Source organism: Zootermopsis nevadensis, unplaced genomic scaffold, assembly GCF_977971745.1.
Source record: "Zootermopsis nevadensis isolate Lab colony 2312 unplaced genomic scaffold, Znev_1.0 Znev_ptg000021l, whole genome shotgun sequence".
NCBI lineage: Eukaryota > Metazoa > Arthropoda > Insecta > Blattodea > Termopsidae > Zootermopsis > Zootermopsis nevadensis.
In genome coordinates, this window is record NW_028259153.1 from 21766639 (window position 1) to 21789554 (window position 22916).

The following is a 22916-nucleotide window of genomic DNA, read 5'->3' on the forward strand; positions in this document are numbered from 1 at the left end:
CCAGGGCGAATCAACCGGATGAATATGAACACACAGTGTATATCTTGTTAAAATAGGCCACGATTGCGTATTATTTGTCTAATTTTAACCATTGTTGTAATGTGTCGACAGATATTTAAAACAAAGATGTGTCAGTTTTCATGAAAATCCATTCAGCGGACCTCGAGTTGTTTACGTGGCGAAGCTAATCGGCGCGTTTTTTTTTTTTTAACTGCGAAAGCGTCTAAAATGGTAGGTAAGCACCTCCCTGCAAGGACACCAAGTTGATTGCCCGTCGAAGGGTCAGTTTGTTCTGCAAATTGTGCGCGAAGCAATCTGCGTTGGCAAACGCAAGGACCCCAATCACTCCATATCACGGGTAAACCAAAGTTCAAAGAACGTTGCAACACTGCTCGCAACAAGGCGGTGGGAAATTAACTGATGTTGGTAATACTTGTGTCATTTCCATTTGACCTCATAACATATGATTCTTTGGTTCTGAGCTAACATCGATTTGCATTATACATCGGTTCGTGTGTTTCTTTTGTTTTGTTTTTAGTACGAAACACTGACTGTACCAAGGGTTCTGCCACTTTTTGCTCGTGGAATCCCTCACGAAGTCTTACAAAAATCTGATAGCTCACGTAAAAGAAACTTGGAAATAATTAAACACCCAACTGCATTTCTTTAACAATGAGACAGATTAAGTGAACGCCATTAGTCATTTGCGCGACGTTGCCCTGAGTACGTCTGCGCTCTGACAGACATTCAATAAAACAGACACTTCTTGAAATAAAACCTTTTTCAGCCCTCAATAAGATGTGTCTCATTCTCTGCACATTAACAAGTAAATTAAGCCCGGGGTTAATATTTGAGACATAAACAAAACAAAAATTGACAGTGGAACCAAAGTTTCGGAGAATCTGACGTAAATACGTCTATACGGAAAGGAAGTTTATACATTATCTTTAATTACAACAATATTAACAACAATGCCGAGTAAACAGATGACTTTTCCTAGGTAACATAACAATGCACGCAAGCTGACCATTGTTGTCGATCCATATTTACACATTGTTGATATGGATCCTACACGTTTTCCTTTCACATGTTTGCCGAATGACCCTTCCGTATAGACGTATTTACGTCAAAAATTTAGTTCGCTAATTAATTTTCAACGGAAACCACCCTCATCCCACATTATAAAATTTCACTGAAATTCGAAAGAAAGGTTCTGGGGGATGTACGTGGATTTTATGAACGTTGCGTAAAGAATCCATAACAACAATAACAATACGAAGATAGCAAAAATCATAACAAATACAACAATGCATTAACAATAAATACAGCTGTAAAAATGAGTATAAACACGAATACTATTTCAATTAAAGAAGACACTAGTGAAACCAGATCCGCCATCGGATTGTCTCCGAAATGGATAAACAATACTTCACTTGGTACGGAAGCTTTTGCTATCTGGTCAGAATCCCCTGCGGTTATTTCGTTTAAAACATCACAGCTTTGTGATTTTGCACGCAAATTGAACACAAACATTGTGTTACAGATGTTTATTATCAATTACAAAAGTCATTTGTGCCATCACTCAATTTTTACATAAATTTCATGAATCCATCAGTTTTACGTGGTTTCACTGCAGTCAGACATCAACTGTTTTTTGCTGTGGCTGAACCGAGTACATAACATTAATGTGGGTGGAAAAATTCAGTAGCATTTTAAACAAATAAATCGCGTACCTCGTCTTTGCAAGCTTCAATCAACAACTTTTCCCCTCGTTGTTATGCTTTCCGACACTGCATACAACATTTCATGTACACATAAACTGTAATGATACGACATTGTTTACATTTAAACTATTACGATCGCAATTAATAACATTACGAAAATATTAAGCAGTGAATCATTCATACAAATTCTTATTTCATTTGAATGTGAATATTAATTATTACGTTTCACGTTTCTGGAACAAACTTTCTTAAGAGATGATAAAGTTGCGTCATATTGTGATAAATATATATTTGTTTAAATCTTGTCAGTCTAATCAAAATAAAATTCCTATTAAATATTAAAATATTACCATAATTAACATTTAAATATTTAAAATATATTAAATGATATTCTCTATCGAAATGTTCGATTTACATTAGAACATCACTTTCTACACGACATGTTTCAGTTCTAAAAGAACCATCTTCAGGTGCATAAAATTATATAAACTTAAATATAATTTCTTAAATGTTTTTATAATTTTATACACCTGAAGATGGTTCTTTTAGAACTGAAACATGTCGTGTAAAAAAGTGATGTTCTAATGTAAATCGAACATTTCGATAGAGAATATCATTTAATATATTTTAAATATTTAAATGTTAATTATGGTAATATTTTAATATTTAATAGGTATTTTATTGTGATTAGACTGACAAGATTTAAACAAACTTTCTTAACTCAAATGCAGGGCCCAGCGTTTATTTGCCGATAATATTCTAACAAACGATTTTAAAACATAGAGTTTCCTGGAAATAAAAATTGGTGTGGAGATTTTATAAGGTCGTAAAAGGTCAGTATAGTGACTGTCTACGGACTGGCTTCGATCCCAGACGGGGGCAGAGGATTTTTCCTATAGTCTCTTCGTCCAGACCGGCTCTGGGGCCCACCCAGCCTCCTTTCCAATGGGTACCGGGATCCTTTCCCGGGGATACAGCGCGGCCGAGGCGTGACGATAAGCACTCACCCCCATCTAGTGCCGAGATCAAGAATGATTACGAGTTATGTCTCCTCTCCTTGCTTTCAGACAATATAAAATTTTACATAACAACAGTGGCGAATTCTTCCGTCTGAATAGCGAATTAAAATCTAAGGAATATAAAATAAATGACTGTGTTTTCCGCGATATTACGCCGTGCAGAGAGAAACGTTTCTCCGAAAGTTTGCTACGAGTCGACTCAGCGTCATAACCTAGAAACATCCACTTTCATCGCCGTCGAGAACCTCTGGTACATTTTTCGAAGGCCTGAAGATTCTTGCGGACTGACAGTTAACAGATTAACTTACGTTTCTTTACTTTTCGTTAAGTATCCATTGTCGTGAAACTTTACGAATTAGAATTCCCCGCAACCCGAGGGCAAAGGAACCGTGTAGAGGCGGGGGGGGGGGGGGGGGCAGAGATAAAAGAGGTTAGCTGGGGGGTCACAACACAGTTTCGAATATCTGCGCCCCCTCAAAAAGAATATCACCCCACTCCACCCCGCAATGCACGCGAGTGGAGGGTGAACCGCTATATAAGTGATCGCGCAAAGGCTGTGACAGTGTGTCTCTGCTACACGGCGCTACCTGTCAGCAGACGTGAGTACTACATATTTTTTATACGTATGTCATTTTGGTTCTAAACGCGTTCTTGTTAGGAATGGTAACACATTCACGACAGTAACGTTCAAAGGCAAATTGGTTTATTTTTCACAAACTAACTTCAAATTCGTCTTGTATCTTACGATGAAATTACAAGTAACAAGAAAAAAAATTTAAAAGGTAGAAAAGATTTGCAGTCAGAAATATCGCAAGAAACCTGAATGAATCGATAAGCTATGAACTCGAAATTTTGTTTCAATAATACGACTGTAAATATTTTACAAAATTCATGTTACAGAAACATTTTTTTCAGAACGCAGAAAATTTTAAATTTACATTTAAAGAACACTAAAATGTTGTTATATTTTAAGACAACATTTGGTTAGAAATAGCCCTGAAATCTGAGCGTTATAATAATATGTATAATTTTTTATTGTCTTCAAGAACCAGATAAATGTACACATCTGAACACAATCTTTCCAAAGTTTTGAAGGTTCCAATTTAAGTTCGGAATAATGCTCAATTTATTGCTGAAATCGGCACTACAAGTGTTCTAAGAAGTTTTCAGAGCCGTAGTGCAGTAATTTAAGCTCAGCCAACAAGTAATAAAACCTTTTTTTAATTCCTTCTTTGAACATGTAAATATGTTTTGCGAAATTCACTTTAAATGTGTAATTTCTTTTCGATTTTGAAAAAATTTAAAACATAATTTCATAAAGTATCGACTTGAAAGTTTTTTGAAAAAAAAATTAGAAAGATGTTTTTTTTTTTAAATTCAGGCGCTTACAAGAAATGTTACTGTCAGAAATGATGAAGTAAATATCGTACCTGGCCGAATCTACTGCTCGCCGAATATAACGCCCGTTAAAATTTCAAAAGCTTAACTTGAAACGATAGCATTCCATACCAGATATACAAAATTTGTGGAACTATTTCTAAGAATGTTTAAAAATTATGGATGTATTACGCTTTTTAATGCGTGCTATGTATTACCATTGCACATATTAATATTTTCGTAAAATTCATTTGATAAAGAATGGTCTTCGATTATAAGAAACAATTTAAATGCAATTCGTTGGTTAAATTCTGAGAGTTACACACAAAGATTTAGACACAATTCGTAAATATTAAAAAAATCCTATAAGCCTGAAATTCTGGGCCTTACGAATTCAGTGCTCATATTCCATTATTTATGTGTATTTGCATTCCTACTGTACATGATGTCTCGCGAAAAGCAAAGAATTTTCGCCCATAGACTCAAAGTTAAATTATGTTCCTCGGTACCGATTAAACCTTATTTAGATGTTTGGCTTCATCACGTGATGGAATTTCGTCGCCAGTTCATTAAGATTTGCTATTTCTAATATCGCCTAATTAATACTTTGTTGTATAAAAATCTTAAATAATATTTCAATCGCTTTTAAGAGCCATTAAACACTTGAACGTGAAGTAAAGTAATGATTTCACTTCAACGCTGGTTGTTAATTAGGCTAACAGTTCGTATACGCAACCATTCTTGATTATAGTTGCAATGTATATTAAGAATCCACTACATGTTTCGGCCTTAATTGGTCATCTTCAGGTGGTTCTCCTCAAGTATTCGAAACGAAAAGATATGACTTTTAACTTGTTTAAAATATTTTCTGTTGTTGACTTCACCACGTGATGGACTGTCTATCAAGGCGTAGCTTACGTCAGCTTCGACATTCCACCGGTACTACATCCACAAAGTCAACTTTACTTATCACGGCCGTGAGAACCTCAAATCCTACCGATGTTCTAATGTTTCAAGGGTGAGGGTTCCTAGCCCCTAAAAATGCTGGGAGCAGCCAGAGATCAATAACTTAAAAGTAACACCTGACTTATATTTTACCTGAAATGCTCGAAATCCATCCGAACTAGTTTTTCCTGGGCAAAGCTAAAAGAATTATTACTGAAACCTAACAAACTGGATGGAAAGAAGACATTCTCGGCTATGAAGGTTCCCAGACAGTGCCCACTCGTCCTTCTGGTAATGATAGGTTGAGAGAAGGCGAGGCTTTTAAAAGAGGACGAAGGATATATTTTGAGCAGGGTCCTACTACATTCGATCAGAATTTTCTAAATAATATTTAGGAATTCAGTCCGTACCGCGAAGAAAACACAACTCTTCACCATTACGAAGATCAACTGGTTAACCCTTTGAAGCCTGAGCTCGTCTAAATAATATTTAATAATTCAGTCCGTACCGCGAAGTAAACACAACGCTTCACCATTACGAAGATCAACTGGTTAACCCTTTGAAGCCTGAGCTCGTCTAAATAATATTTAATAATTCAGTCCGTACCGCAGAGAAAACACTACACTTCACCATTACAAAGATCTAGTGGTTAATTCCGTTTAGGGAAACGATCATAGTCTTAAGGTGGTCATTCAATCTACTTTGACGAAAAGCCAAGTTTCCATATCGCCTCACGGTTTTATACTTGAGTAGTTTCATTAGAATGTGCAGCTGCTCAATCTACTTTCCAACAGCCACGCAAATGTCTGACCTATTACCATTATAAATTTGTTAAGATCGGACATCGTCAATTTTGGTAGGCAATTCTGAATAAATGGCTCACGAGAAAAACTTCTATTGTACAGCATTCTCGTGAATTATGTTACAGCTATAAATCGAATAAGCCAATTAAAACGTGTTTAATCAACACTTATAGATAAATCATTATTCGTAAATGTTTTTTTCTGCGATGTTTTTCCTATATTCAAAATGGTCCAAAACGGGAAGGTGTTGCATCGAAATTGCTTTTCAAATTTTCTTTTGCGATACGCCTTTATGAAGGTAGAATAAGGAGCAGTAGAAACTGAAAATGAATGGGACACATCAGGTTTTTTTTGTCTATGCTGATGATAATGTATTTGACGAAAACACATATATCAGTAAGACGTTGTTAAATAAGTAAACGCTGATAAAACAAGAGTCTACTTTCCTGTCTCGGTACCAGATGATGCAAATAATAATATAAAGATAACTAATATCCCACAAATCCCTTTAATTAACATTTTAAAGCCAAATAGATATTATATGTTCCACCTTCTTCAACAATAAATTAAGCTTCGTTTTGTATTTACGAGTTTCGTAAGATTCTCACTGCAAACAGCGATCATTTCCTTAAACAGCGTTAACCATTTGATCTTTGTAATGGTGAAGTGTCGTGTTTTCTTAGCGGTACGGACTGAATTCTTAAATATTATTTAGAGGAGTTCCGGCTTCACGGGGTTAAACAGTTCCTTGCGTTCTAATCGAAATGTATATTTAAGAGCGTTTCGTATACAATAGATCAGTGGTATTCAACCTGGGGTACGCGAAGACATCTTAGGGGGTACGTGAAATTTAAAAAAATATATTATTTTATGATAAACACTGAATAATCAGTAATTTAAGTTATTTAATTTATTTTAGATGTAGATTATATACTACGTATAACTTGAATTATACACCAACAAATTTGGGGGTACAAAGTTGAAGATAAATTATATCTGGGGGGTACGCGAACAAAAAAAGGTCGAATACCACTGCAATAGATCATTAAAAGTGACAGATATTCATCGATCTTAGCAACTTTATTACAGTTCCGTAGTGTGCAGCATTTTTCATTATCCCGCCAATATAAGTGACACGTAACAATTCTGACGGTTGACTGCGTTCTGAAATTTACCGCCAGCAGATTTAGCAGCGCCACGAGAAACCGGACGTCAGGTTACACAAACAACAATCACTGCTGGGACGTGACAAGCTGTTAACGTGTGTGTGTTTCCGTCACACACAAAGCGCATGTTTCTTTTTCTCCGGGGATCACAAAATAACAGGCCCATTCGATGTTCGTTGTTAAATTCAAACTGAGGGGATTAAAGATTGAATATGAATGTTTTCTAGGTTGTTTCTACCACACTCTAGAACCCAGAGGACAGCCATCTTTATAGTTGCCGCTGAGAACCCGAAATCTCGAGGGTAAAAGATTCACAGGGGGAAAGTTTTTGCACATCGTCGCTTAAGAGCTGGAGAGAATCAGCGAGATAAGTGAGGCAGTCCAGTCTAGTTCATTAGCTTTCGTAACATCCATTTTAATATTATCTTCTCATTCTTAAAGAATGTTACTTTCCTTTTCGCTTATCTGGTTTAACAGCTGAAGAACTGGCTTCATTTTTTGTCTCGTATCAGAGCAGATACCTCATCGAAACCAAAGAACGCTTTCAGAAACTGTGTGTAAGCCAATCAGAGAACACCTTTCCACTGGCGTCGCATCCAACACACATTAATACAAAGGATTTAATGTGTGGTGAATTTCTAACGAAAAAAAGGGGCGTTCTAGCTTTGTTTGAATGTCCAGGCTTGGATTATAGTAAGGAAAGAGCGAAGGGTGTTTAAAAATAAATCTGTCACGAAAAACTCTGGTATTTCCTGACGGGATTAACAATAAACATGGCAGCTGCAGCCTCCGGTGACTAGCGTCACGCGTTGGTTTGACAATCGACACAAAAACTTGTGACAGACGAAATGCAGAACCACTGCGTATGGAAGGCGGTGATTTCAAATTAAAATGTGCGGATTACAGCGACTGACGTATCTCAGGCTTTGTAATGATAGAAAAAATAATGTCCAAGGAGACTTATCTTGCCATTTTAGTCTTTTATTGCAGAAACTTTGTTCATTGACATTACCACACCTACATATCACGTTTGAAATAACTTTTAAGCACGAATATTTCCGAAACAGTGACATGTAAACGATTTTATTTTGAGGGGATAGGAAATGGTAAGTCAACAGATGATATTTTCAATCCTTTGATAATTATATTTCTGTAGAAAGGGTATTTTGTCTGAAAAAAAAAACATTTTCAAGTGTTCAGTTAAATAAAATGCACATGTGACAGTGAAATCGCCTCTCTCTGTCCGTCTATCAGAACGCACTTTTTTTATTATTATTTCCAGAACTATTTAGTGGACTAAAAATCTCAATTACAGCTTCGTCAAAATTTCTCAAAAATTGGTTCAGGTACAATTAAATAACATATATAATCCATCCCACATGTCACATTTTTTCATCGAACAGGCAAATATCTTTCCATGAGGGAAAATATAAAATCGTACAAAATTTTTAGTCAGGAAATCTCAAAGAAATAGACCGATTTGGTATACCTGGGAGTAGGTGTAATATGACCTACTGGATCTTAAATAAATAGGGTTTAGGATGGATTCAACTGACTCAGAATATGGATTCAACAGAAATGGTAAAAAATACTTAGGGTTCAAAATATGGCGGAGAAGCTGTGCGACTATAAAGTTTCTTTAAAGAAATGTTCTGTTTATCTTAATCAAGTTTAACTACATGGAACGTAAAGATACGTCCTGTTATCTGTAAAAATTATATGACAGTACGCGACTGATCTACTGCTAATCATAAACTTCAATGGATCTTGTCGAGAGTCGCTTGCATGACAATTAAGATACCAGCCAGCCTTCGTAAGAAACAACAGCCCCACGGATAGAGGAAGTGGTCACTGATATGGACCACCATGATGAAACAATCGACACAAACATTCCAGAAGCCGACATAAAGGCAGACGGAGAGTAATTAACGCAGAAAGTACTAAAATTTTCATTTTGTTAGCCAAATTTCCGAATCTCATGACACGAAAATGTTATCAATTACGAGTCTGAATCACGTAAGCCATCTGGATGCAGTTATATTTATCGATATGACATAGCACCCTGCGATTTTTAATCGATCATTCCTTATCGATTTACTTAAAACTCTAATCACAAGCTGAACTTGGAGTTATGATTGATATTTTCTGATTAATCCATAGCAATAGACACTCATAACTAGCATAACTGACTTGTTTGGGGTATGTAGCACGCATGGATGACGTAAGGTCTTATATTTTGAATTTATTTAATTTTGAAGGAAAGAGATCTCTTGGAAGATCTAAGAGCAGATAGGATGAGAATGTTAAGATATATATATTAGTTAAGTTGGGGTGAGTGGGTGTGGTTTCTACAAAACTGTGAACATGTTTAATAAGTTATGAGCTCACAAGAAGTTGTGACGGAACATCTGTGGGTGGCAGACGGTTCGATTGTGAATAAGCGCGAAATGTAATCGGAAACAGTTCGATACAGAAACTAAGTCACAAATTACATCAAGCAGGTAATGGAAAAGTTGAAACTGATTCTCTGTTTCGGTGGGGGATTACGGATTGCCGCTAGGACGGTGAAAGATATTAATAACAGACCTTAATAATAGCACTCGGTATCTCTATGAGCATCTTGCAAGCAGCGGAAACTAATCCCTGCTCTGCGATTGTTTCGATAAGTTGAGTATCGACCCTGCAACACATACTCCCTGTGTTATTTTGACTTTATTACGGTTTGTTGTAAACGTTCATTTTAAAACCCAGAATTCGTGCATGAAACTTATAACTTTAATGGTGTCTGTATCAGAAAATGGAAGTTTTGAACATCAAAGATGAATCTGGTATTTATAGAACTCAAAGACATGTTGTCAGGTTAAACTTCGTAACACAGCGCGCACTAATGTTTAACTACGCGTGGCATTTTTACGAAATCAGTGAGAAATTGCCAATACTGTAATAACCGGACATGTTTTTTTTTTGTAAGATTTACAATTTAATTTTGTAATGATTCAAATACAGTAGGATGATTAAGAATGGGAAGGAGATAGACCCCCTAGCACAAGTACCATAATCGGTAGATGAATTAGTATTCTACAGTTAACCAGAAACTCTTTAGATTTTAAACATTACCAATTGCTGCACAAATGGCCCACCGTCATAATTGGATGTCTTTCCGTTGACCTCAACACAAGATAATTCTGACAAATTATTTCACATGCCTTCGAAAAAATATTTTTTAATTTCAAAAATTTTAATTTCATATTTTTATACTCAACCTGTAATAAAAAAATGAACTGCGCTGTTCCATAACCGATCCAACTAGCCATTAACCCACGCACAGATATTACTTATGTCATTTATTCGCTAACATCAATTACTTTTCACTAAATAATCCTGTAAATCTGTGCAGTTTGTATAAATAAACAGCACACCCATTAATCGAGTTCACTGGAGTAGAACAAAAGCCACGAAGCTCGGAACAGCCTCAAGTAAGAAATGAAACGAGATATCGAAGAGGATGTCTTCCTTTGTAAGCATGAATTTGCTCCCGCTAAATTGCTGTTCGGACGAGTGGGCGTAACCACATCTCATTTGCCCGCGCTCTACACAGAAGCAGGCAATCTTAGAGGGTAATGTGGCGGAACTGTGATCAGGAGGGCCGGGGTTCTTTTCCGGCGTCATACAGCACGCTCTAATGACGTTTAAATATCCCTGCTTAGCTCCATGTGTTCGCAAAAAATTATATTTCGATACTTTAATGCTGAGATTAAAGGCAAGAATTAGAAGAAAATGCATCTTAATTTCGCTTTTTAGAAAACTAAATTATTGTCCTTCTTTCCGTGGGTTCAAAACTCACTCACCACGTGTTTTAATTATCAGTAACTGAGTTTTTTTTTTTCATTTATGTATTTCGTATGATTCTCAGTGTAAACCGAGATTATTTCCTTAAACAGCGTTAACCAGCTGATCTTCGTAATGGTGAAGAGTTGTGTTTTCTTCGCGGTACGGACTGAATTCTTAAATATTATTTAGACGAGATGCGGCTTCAAAGGGTTAACCAGTTGATCTTTGTAATGGTGAAGAGTTGTGTTTTCTTCGCGGTACGGACTGAATTCTTAAATATTATTTAGACGAGATGCGGCTTCAAAGGGTTAACCAGTTGATCTTTGTAATGGTGAAGAGTTGTGTTTTCTTCGCGGTACGGACTGAATTCTTAAATATTACTTAGACGAGTTTCCATTTCAAAGAGTTAAATGCTATAAAAGTAGATCATAACTTAAAACAGACAGCCATGGTGATGTCGGTCCCTGCATTATGACCCAGGCTGATGAGATCGCGAAATAATTAATTGTGGTTTGTTCACATGAATGCGACGATTAATCTTAAATTCTAGCAGTCTCCCTCGAAACAAACCTAAAATAACATTTCAATGTTTTAATAAAGTGGTTAGGATGTGGGTTGTAAGACCAGGGTTTGATTCCTGGAAGAATCAGTGACTTATAGCAGCATTTTCTTGCGGAAAGCCTGTCAAAATTACTTCGTCAGTCCGTCCGTCTCTCTCCGGGCTGATGTGTAGGGATTTGGGGTAAGGCGGCCTCAGCGTGGATCTAACAAATTGCCACCATCAAGTATCTACTATGCGTGTTCTGCAGGGCGAAATTTGCCCCGTCAACGGGGATGTCACGTGGCACGGTACAACTCAGAGTTCTCGGTCGCCATTGCCAAGTGCACGCACGCACGCAAAGAGCTTAAATTAATTTAGCGCATTGTCCCCTTAAATCTCGTTAGTGGCGCTTGTGACAATAGTTTGCACAATTGGTTTTACAAATTTTATCAGTCGCATTGCTCATACAGCTAATTTTAAAAAACAATAATAATCGATTCTCTTTTGTTCACATTTTATGAGTGCCTATTAATTACGCTAGAGGGCGATTCCGCAAACCGTACCTTGAATGCGACCGGGGGCCCACCCAGCTGTTTGGTATGCAGCTGATGACAATGCGTAATTCATCCTCGATTCAGATTAACCCTTTTAAAGCCCAGTGGTAATTATACGTACCATCTGCTTTAACAGCTTGTAACTATACATCTTTTTATTTGTGGATTTCGTATGATTCTCAGTGTTAACAGCGATTATTTCTTTAAACAGCGTTAAGCAGTTGATCTTTGTAATGGTAAAGTCCTGTGTTTTCTTCGCGGTACGGACAGAATTCTTAAATATAGGGGAAAATGGGTAAATGGCGGTCACTTAAGAGAAAAGCCCGATAAAACGAAAAGTATATGCAAAGTTGAAACTTTATATAAACTAGTATTTAGTCTGAAGGGTCTACTTCTTAAGTATGCAGTATAAAACACGTTGAACGTAACAAAATTTCTGTAGGAAATGATAACTGAAGACGTAGCTTTGACCGGTATTCCCCACCCTTAGGGGTAATGTAGGTCACTATTTGAGCTTCAAGATGTCACTGAAGTAAATAAGATATTAAGTGAATAAAATGTATTTTCTTAGTAAGTAATAGGCATATATCTTAGTTCACAAAATATGTACACGTCTAAATCATCTGAACGTACAAATTCTAACAGAATGTTAAGATAGAAGTCTTCAATAACCTTTTTCATTTTATATTTCTTCTTCTCAAACACAGATCACAAAGATGACCATCCGGAAATTCCCAGCCACTGCATTCTGCATGTACCCAGATACCACAGCCTGTACATCTAAGCCAGAGTTCTCCGTCTTTCCCAAATTTCTCACAAATTAAACATATTTCACAATGTTTCTATGTCATCGTCTTCATTTTCGTCAAGAATATTTTGATCGTTTATGTCGGCGTCCTCTTCTGATGAAGCCAAGTCCAACTTTCCTTCGGATTCTTCCATCAGAGTTTCTTTCTCTCTTTGAGGCTTGCAATTATCTCGGTAACTGCACCAGACGCAAATAGCTTAATTCGCTTTTGAACTTCACTGAATCAAGCATTGGATGTCATCACCAGCTTGAAGCTTCTATCTGGTACCGTTCGTCAGAATAGTGCCTGACCGCCATTCCCCCGTCCTCCCCTAATTTATACGAGCTTTGGCTATAAATGGCTGTATAATGCTTTTTATTTGTGGAGTGCCAAGAACATCCTATTTAAATTTCATAAGATTCCGTTACTAATATGGACCGAATTGTGTGTTACTCAAATCCACAAATGGCTAAAATCCAAAATACTAAATTATCACTAAGGTAGTATATTTGCGTCATATTGTGAATTAGGTTAATATTTTAACATTTTCCGTCAAATCACAATTTTAATAAGATAATAAAATATAAAAAAATTTAAAATATCATTTCACGTTCCGCATCGAATGATCGATTTACAAATTGGAACGTTCTCTTACGACATGTTTCGGTTATATTTAACCGTCCTCAGATATAAATTAGATTAGTAAAAATTTAAAACTCGAATTACAATCATTTACAATGTTATGCAGTTTATTTGAAATGTTCTTATCAGATTACTCTTATATATTAGAACGAAGGTATTGTTTTTTATATGGCGTGGTTCATATGATGTTCAATATTAGTCTGTAAAGCAATGATTTAAATAAATAAAACATTAATAATTATGGAGTAATATAGAAAACAAAATGATGGAAGTAAATAAATAGTAGAATGTATAAGTAAAATTAAATTAATTTAATAAAACATACCGGTGTGATTTGACGGAAAATATTAAAATATTAAATTATCACTATTTCGTGAACAAAACATTCCACTCGACCAGTGAAAACGGGCTAATTCGTCTTATAGCAATCTGAAGGCTTGTCACTGACTTCAACCGCTCGTAATTTCAGTGCGGTTGGGGCACAAACGAGAGAAGAACATGGCTGTACCGCGGCTTGTAACAACGTCACTAGTGTTTGCCACAGAATCTCCATACCTCTATCTTCCTATGCTTCGCATCGCTGACTCATGAATAACCTAATGAATGGAATCTCTTTACATACTAAGATCACAGGACACGCTTCGCAAGTCATTTTTCAGTCGTTACCATAGCAACTCGTGCCACACTTCCGGTTCAAGTGTCATGAACGAAACAAAGTACCGAAAAATTTCTGCCACGCGTGTGTTGAAATAACACGAAGTACCAACTTTTTAAAATAGCCAAAACGTCTGTGTATGCGTCTCTTTACGTTTTTTGCACCAAGTTCTTTGCGAGAACTGGACTGGTCGTGTCTGTCTGTCTGTCCAGTCGATTCAACTCGAGAACCACTGGACGGATTTAGATTAAATTTGATGTGGAGGTTGTGCCATTCTGCACGACCTCAAAATCGTACTTTTGAAGATCCTATAAGCGGTGAAAACAAAATGACGGATGAGGAACTTTGTGAGGTGGACATTGAGGTGCTGAGATCTGGTGGCCAAAATGGGTGTTGCAAAGAATGGATGTTTTGTGTAGCGTATTTATGTGTTTCGTATGATTTTTGCTATAAACAGCGATTATTTCCTTAAACAGCGTTAACCAGTTGATCTTTGTAATGGTGAAGAGTTGTGTTTACTTCGCGGTACGGACTGAATTCTTAAATATTATTTAGACGAGCTTAGGCTGCAAAGGGTTAACCAGTTGATCTTCGTAATGGTGAAGTCCTGTGTTTTCTTAGCGGTACGGACTGAATTCTTAAATATTATTTAGACGAGCGTAGGCTTCAAAGGGTTAACCAGTTGATCTTTGTATTGGTGAAGTGAGCTGTTTTCTTCGCGGTACGGACTGAATTCTTAAATATTATTTAGACGAGCTTAGGCTGCAAAGGGTTAACCAGTTGATCTTTGTAATGGTGAAATGAAGTGTTTTCTTTTTGGTACGGACTGAATTCTTAAATATTATTTAGACGAGCTTAGGCTTCAAAGGGTTAACCAGTTGATCTTCGTAATGGTGAAGTCCTGTGTTTTCTTAGCGGGACGGACTGAATTCTTAAATGTTATTTAGACGAGCTTAGGCTTCAAAGGGTTAACCAGTTGATCTTTGTATTGGTGAAGTGAGCTGTTTTCTTCGCGGTACGGACTGAATTCTTAAATATTATTTAGACGAGCTCAGGCTTCAAAGTGTCAACCAGTTGATCTTCGTAATGGTGAAGAGTTGTGTTTTCTTCGCGGTACGGACTGAATTCTTAAATATTATTTAGACGAGCTTAGGCTTCAGATGGTTAACCAGTTGATCTTCGTAATGGTGAAGAGTTGTGTTTTCTTCGCGGTACGGACTGGATTCTTAAATAATATTTACTTGAAAGGATTAATTGGTGGTTCCATGGAATATTCTTTGCATTTTTCGCCAACTGAATGAAATGTATGTTGGTCGGGTGAGGTGGCATTCTTACAATATTAATTTAACACCAGTTACTTACGCCTTCATAAGTGAGAGGAGATCTAATGGCGCATCAAGATATTCTTCGTCGATTAATCACGTATTACGTTTTACGTCTTATTTATTGATTTGTCCGTTGTGTCGTTCTTGCCTGCAGTGCGCCTTCTAATAGTATCGAAAAAGATTTAAAAACTGTCAGAGGTAAATCCTGAATAGAATTAGCAGGTTTAAATGTGGGATTAGGGCCCACCTGTTCCATTAAGACTTATAAGTGATTTATTGCTCGTCGAACCCTTTCCTCGACGACTTGAAAATACGTTTCGCGATTTACAACGGGGCTCTGCCCACCGCACCTACGTCATCACTACTTTACATTCTCAAAATCACAAATTTAACAAGCGACTTGTGAGCAGAGATATGTAATATCTCTTTAGTATTACATTTGAAACATCGCTTATAGATTTATCTATTTTAACAACGTTACGATTAGCTCAAGGTTATCGCACTTTCTCGACTTTAAGACGCGCCACGATTTCAAAAAATTTAAAATGCAACAGAGCGAGTCTTAAAACCGAGAAAACACGGTACACGACATCCAACGACAAAATCATTAATGAATGAAGCGGCCGTGGACTACTTTAAGGTTCTATGAGGCACTTACATGGATACAATTAGGAAAACCACAAAAACCTTTAGTTACGTTAACCAATATTTGGACTTTTTACTTTAATTGTATTTAAACCTTGCAGTTGTTAATCTCGGCACTATCTAGTGATTGGTTAGCTTAACGCTCCGGTTGATTTAACCTTGAAAAAATAATCCCGGTACCCTGCTGGATAAGAGGCTGGATGGATCCCACAGCCTGAAAAATCCTCTGCCCCCGTCGGGGATCGAACCCAGGTCGTCAAACCTTTAGCCTAGTATGTACGGACTTATGTGACAGACCTACAGTTAATACATCACTAGATAAGAAAACAAATCATCCTTAAAATTATTATAATCGACATCATGTATTTGAGAACGTGAACTATCTTATTGTGGATTTATTACGTCCCGCATTTATTATGTGTCACTTCAAATTTTGTCTTTACAGGGCAAAAACAACAACAACAACAGAGAGACATATATGTTAGTTGTGCCATTGTATTGCCCCGATGAACAAATGTGTTATCAAATAATCGTCAAACTGACAAGTCTCTCAGATCGGTCAATTCATTTGCCCGACAGTGAAATGAATCCACTCCTACGAAAGCCAGCGTTCACATCTCCAACTTTATGAATAGCCTACTTGCACCGGACTGGCTTCGTGGGTTTTGCTTGCGGTATCTGTGGGTCCTGGCTCCAACCCACAATCAATTTGCATTCAACAGTTCATTCACAGGCACGGTGGCCGGGAAAATACGACAATACATGAGAAAAAAATCAGTGGTGTCGTGAAAATCTCATCTGTTTAAACACTAATAATACAAGTGTGAAAAGCATTGGTCCAGACACATTTTCAAGTCGTGTTCTTTGTTGCTTACGTATCTCACCGACCGTGACGTACGAATCTATTGTCGAAAATATATTCGCATTACTGATATCGCATTGTATCGTGCCGGATAATATTACCTTTTCGGGGCATTTTGTTAAATATTCACAACAGAGATACATGTTTAAAAAAAAAAACAAGAATAACTTTAGTTTTAAAAAGTTTATCTAAAGATCTACAATTATTTTAGAATGTTTGAAAGAAAGAAAAAATACATGTTATCTTAAAATATGTACTGAAAAACGCATTTTAAAATTTTGAACAATTTTTTTTTAACTCCATTTGCGCCTAGAACAAAAACCAGTAACACTGCCCAAATATATTTATTCCATATCAACAATTCCTTGATAAATTTTAACAAATATACGTCATAATCGCTACAGCTAGGCACACGAAATCCAGAAGTGTTAAAGGGGCATATGTTAAATTAGTCCTGTGTAAGAGTTATATTTCTCTATGTGGAACAAACAGTTTGGATGAAAATTCAATCCATGCATCCTAACCAAATAATTTTAACTTAAGCTCTTCGCCAACTCACCCAGAGAAAGAACCCACAATATAACACGATCATTTCGTGAGCCTTGTCTGTAATGAAACCGCCCCCATAAGTCTCGCAGCAAATTATGACACAGCTACCATCCCATTCAAATAAACACGTGTCGCTTAGCGGCATTTCAGAACGCGCCCTGTAATCGATGTTGCTCATTGTGACGTGGCACCATGGCGGTGCCTCATCGCCTTAATTGTCCCTGTGTAATTTATTTATCTAATTCAATTTGTTCCATTATCTACGCGGTGAGGTAGTGCGACCGGATGTGACGGTCAGCGTCTCAAGTATCGTATTTCCGCTCGTTGTAAAGAGAGAGAGAGAGAGGCCTTGTTCTTCATGACTAAAACCAATGCTTGTCGAATTCTAAGCCCAATGGTAATTATACGTACCATCTGCTTCAACAATAATTAATTCTCCATTTTATATTTACGTGTTTCTTAAGATTCTCACTGTAAACAGCGATTATTTCATTAAACAGCGTTAACCAGTTCATCTTCGTAATGGTAAAGCGTTGTGTTTTCTTCGCGGTACGGGCTGAATTCTTAAATACGGATTTCTAGTGATATTTTAACCTTTGCGGGTCGACAGCTCGACAAAATGTGAAGAGAATTTAGACTGCAGATCAGAGCGAGGTAGCATTTTGTATTTCAACTGTTTTTGAATGCTACAAAATTGACGTGTTTCGAATTCTCTGAAAAGAGCTGTATTTTGATTCTTGCCATTACGACAAAATATGGTTTCCTCTCCACGTGACTTGAACCAAGATGAAGTCAGACACTAAACGAGAAATCCCTGGTGAAAAGTGCGTGTATTGTATGTCGTAGGTCTGTCCAGCTTTGTAACTGCCCCTGCTGAATACTTAAAAGGTCCAGCGAAGGTAAGAATATAGAGAACAAATAATCTTAAATTCCTGTATATGAGATCAAACTGATGACGATAATTATCCGGGCAAAAATTATCACGCAAATTTTTCGTTTCCCTGAATGTAACCTACACGACTTAGTTTCATTCAATTAAACATAATCCTTCATAGTTCATTATAATGATAATGATGATACAATACTGGAATGGGGTCTGATTGTCTGGGACTGTAGAATCTGTAGTGCGGGCTAATGGCACAGAGGTGCATGAAGCAAATTGGGGCATGAACCGCTTGATTACAGCACGCTGCCTACGCGAACTGCTTAGTAAGTACCCTCGTCTACTGTCAGCTAATCGACACAATTAAAATGAAGTGATAATGACCAGTCTCCTCTATAAAAGTGGCCCACAACAAAACGCAGCCCTAATTTGAACCTAAAAAACTCCGAAATATGTATTAAAATTCTCCCTGGTCTTATGGTAATTCAACGTATCAATATTTCACCACACGTTACCTTAAAAACAGGAGTGGAAAAGAGTTATTAATAAATCATACCATTGTGACGTCTTGTTCCACTCTTTCACTCAACTACCCTCAAAATGCCCAGCGCTGTGAAGATCCCAGGTTCTGCATCTCAAAATCTCCTCGAAAATTCTGTGCTGTGTACTTCCGGAAAGCATTGCAAAGCAAATAATACTTGCATAACAAAAATAATTATGGTAACTTGATACGTAGCTAATTATTTCAGAATGTAATTAAAACTTGGCTCGTTCTCGTTGCATTATTGTGCAAACATAACCTCTCTTCTAATTAGAAGACCGAAACAAAATATGACGATCACTGGGGCCGGGATCCAACTGGCCGTCCTTTAATCACGACACGGCTTCTGGGATCGCAAGACTGCTTGTCTGCCCATGAAAAGAACATTTGTTCAGTCTGGGTTGGACCCATCCTAACTATACCCGCGTTGTTGTGTGAAATAACAATCAAATGCTTAAAAAATGACACAGTGTGTTGTCGATTGTCTGAGGTATACGTTTTGCTGTAACAATGTTTCGAAAGTTGTTTATTATCCTATCTTCAGGTGACTGTTTCTCTTTGTACTGGCAAACATTTATATTTTCAAGATTAGAGGCGACGATTAGAATAGAAATCAGTACCAACTAGACTGGTTTTAATGTTACTATTAGCTTCAGTGCCCTATCAGTTCGCTGTGAGACACGCTAAAGACGGTTTAAATTTCAATTTTTGTAACCGCGTGGGCGGTACAATAGATAAAAGGACGACAGGTCGTGGCACCTGTGTCTCACCTTTTACGATCTGCAACTTGAAACAAAACTCATTAGTAATGGCGTATTCATTTAACTTTAAAATTGTTACTTATATCCCGAATTAATGTGAATGTATCATCTGCTTTTAACTGGAATTTAAAAACTTTTCGTTTGCAATCCGTCGCTCTCACCACAGCCCAATCTCCAAGCATTGTGACATGTAGACTTAATTTTTCTTTGTTTCCAATTACCTGGGCGTTAAAATGTTGAAAGTATACGGCAAATCTTTCATATTTTCAAAAAATGGCTGTTACTTAGAGAATATGGCAGATAACAAGATTTTTTTTTAATATCTAAACCAGGATACTGTTTCACAGTGTTTAAATGGTACACCAACGATTAACATTTCTTAATGCCATTTAAAAATTTTCATATTGATTAAAGTTCTCAATACAGAGACCGAGGTTTGAACCCAGGGTTTCCCCACAAACCTCCATTGAATATGATCCAGAACCTCTCCATCTCCCCACCCAAAAAATGTCTTCACATTCCATCTCCCTTAATGTTCCTTTCGTTCTCGTAATTCGTTCAAATAAACACATTAAAATAAAATTTTGGTACGAAAACCAACATGTGTGGAGACTATTTATAATTATCACATTTCGATTTGGCGCGTTACGTTATCTATTCTAATAATTCCAGCTGTAGGTTTTTGGGGTACTTGTGACAATTTATCACTCATCTATTCTATATGATCCTGATGACGTAATAATTCTTGGTAAAACTGTATCGTTTTAAACATGGCTGTAATTATTACCTCGAGTACTAAATAGTTTAATTTGTGATTATTTTTACCCTTTCATATGTAGCCCAGTCGGTGCATTATAATGTAATTAAATATTTGACACAAAGGCAAAGGAAATAAAGTTATTTCCGATCAAACGTTTCCAAGCGACCGCCGACAGCCGACAGACTACGTGGGCAGGAAGCTACTCGTGGCATTTCACGTGATTTCATGCCTCAGGACGACAACGGACTATCAAAACTTCTCTTGTTCGGGCAGGATCACAGACAACGACGCAGCGACGAGTGGATTTCAACGAAAAGGTCCAATCTCTTATCGCAACAGAGAATATTAACCGGCCTGCTGTACATGTTACTCTTCAGAACGTCGATGAATCACGCACGTCTAGAAGAAATCAAGGAAACGCTCGGAAATTTGTGAGAAACGTGTTTTGTTGTCACCAAAGAAACAGTAAAAGAGATTCATCGCCCTGATGATGGAGGCAGTATGACCTCTGAAACGTTGGTAAACATCGACCATACTATACAGCGCAACAACCCAGAAGACAGAAATCTTCATACTCTGATGACAAAGGCAGTATGACCTCCGAAACGTCGGTAAACATCGACCAGACTACACAGCGCAACAACCCAGAAGACGGAAATCTTCATACTCTGACGACGGAGGCAGTATGACCTCTGAAACGTTGGTAAACATCGACCAGACTACACGGCGCAACAACCCAGAAGACAGAAATCTTCATACTCATCGCCCTGATGACGGAGGCAGTATGACCTCTGAAACGTTGGTAAACATCGACCATACTATACAGCGCAACAACCCAGAAGACAGAAATCTTCATACTCTGATGACAAAGGCAGTATGACCTCCGAAACGTCGGTAAACATCGACCAGACTACACAGCGCAACAACCCAGAAGACGGAAATCTTCATACTCTGACGACGGAGGCAGTATGACCTCTGAAACATTGGTAAACATCGACCAGACTACACAGCGCAACAACCCAGAAGACAGAAATCTTCATACTCATCGCCCTGATGACGGAGGCAGAATGACCTCTGAAACGTTGGTAAACATCGACCATACTATACAGCGCAACAACCCAGAAGACAGAAATCTTCATACTCTGATGACAAAGGCAGTATGACCTCCGAAACGTCGGTAAACATCGACCAGACTACACAGCGCAACAACCCAGAAGACGGAAATCTTCATACTCATCGCCCTGATGACGGAGGCAGAATGACCTCTGAAACGTTGGTAAACATCGACCATACTATACAGCGCAACAACCCAGAAGACAGAAATCTTCATACTCTGATGACAAAGGCAGTATGACCTCCGAAACGTCGGTAAACATCGACCAGACTACACAGCGCAACAACCCAGAAGACGGAAATCTTCATACTCTGACGACGGAGGCAGTATGACCTCTGAAACATTGGTAAACATCGACCAGACTACACAGTGCAACAACCCAGAAGACGGAAATCTTCAGAGATACAAATGTCTGCATGACAAAGAAAGAAAGTTTTTCAATGGGTAAATTAATACGAAAGTCGATAAATATATAATAAGAATGAGGGACATAATTCGAAGGAAGAAATTTACACTTGCGTTACGCAGAGCTATAGTTCACTGTTGCACACGGACGACCGCGCTATTAGTTCTTCAAGTTGATGATGTTTGCGTTGCCCTCCGGTAGAGGGGTCTCTCTCCTGTCAGTCTGTTTCATTGTTCACAACAACCAAAAACGATACGCTCTGGCTGATTAAAAAACTTCCTGAAGAGCGAGATTGCTGGTGACAATGCGTTAAACGGATCATTTGAGATACAAGAACTTTAAAAAATATACGATTGTCTCGAAGGACATGCAAAAATTCTGCATTAGACTGATTGCGTTCCGAAAACGAGAACTCGTGGCGGATTTTCCGATGCGAACGCCATCTGAAAGCCGGTACTTAACATATTTTATAAGGAGAGATAAACTGCAGGTCCATCATGTCAGGGTGTACCATGATTGTTTTATTTTCATTTCAGACAGAAAATATTAATAAAAGCATAGACCTGTATATTTATTGAATTAGGAATAATAATTTAATTCTTCATGTGTAATAATGATAAATTTCTCCGTCAATCGTTACATTTTCAATTCATAACTAACAATAACGTGAGAGAAAAATGTTATCATTTTGTCAAATCCACTCCGTCTATTTAAAAACTCTTCCGTGCACATGTTGAAGGCATTGTTTAACAATCACTACAAACTGGCAAGGGACGTCGGTACTGGGAACGAAGACGTAAATGAATCAAAAGTTTCTCCTGTATCATACATATTTTGGTATAATTAATGAATACGAATCAATACTTAAGTGACATACCTGATCTTACTTAATACAGAACCAGCTTGTACCTTGTTTCAACAGTTTAAAGTTGGTTAAATTATTTACTTCGCTAAAACTCTAACTAGCCAACCTCTGCAGTTAAAACACACAGATGAGGGCAGAATGATACTTTTCAACACAAGAA

The 22916-nt window shown here is 37.4% G+C and overlaps 1 protein-coding gene across 1 annotated transcript in view; it reads left to right on the forward strand.

Moving 5' to 3' along the window:
* Window positions 1–3206: 3206 nt before the first annotated feature.
* The window catches only part of RYa (RYamide), a 31579-nt gene continuing 11869 nt past the window's right edge, over window positions 3207–22916 (forward strand). The window contains exon 1 of the mRNA XM_022064729.2: window positions 3207–3342. The gene's annotated coding sequence lies outside the window, so the exon portion shown is untranslated. The remainder of the gene's footprint in view (window positions 3343–22916) is intronic.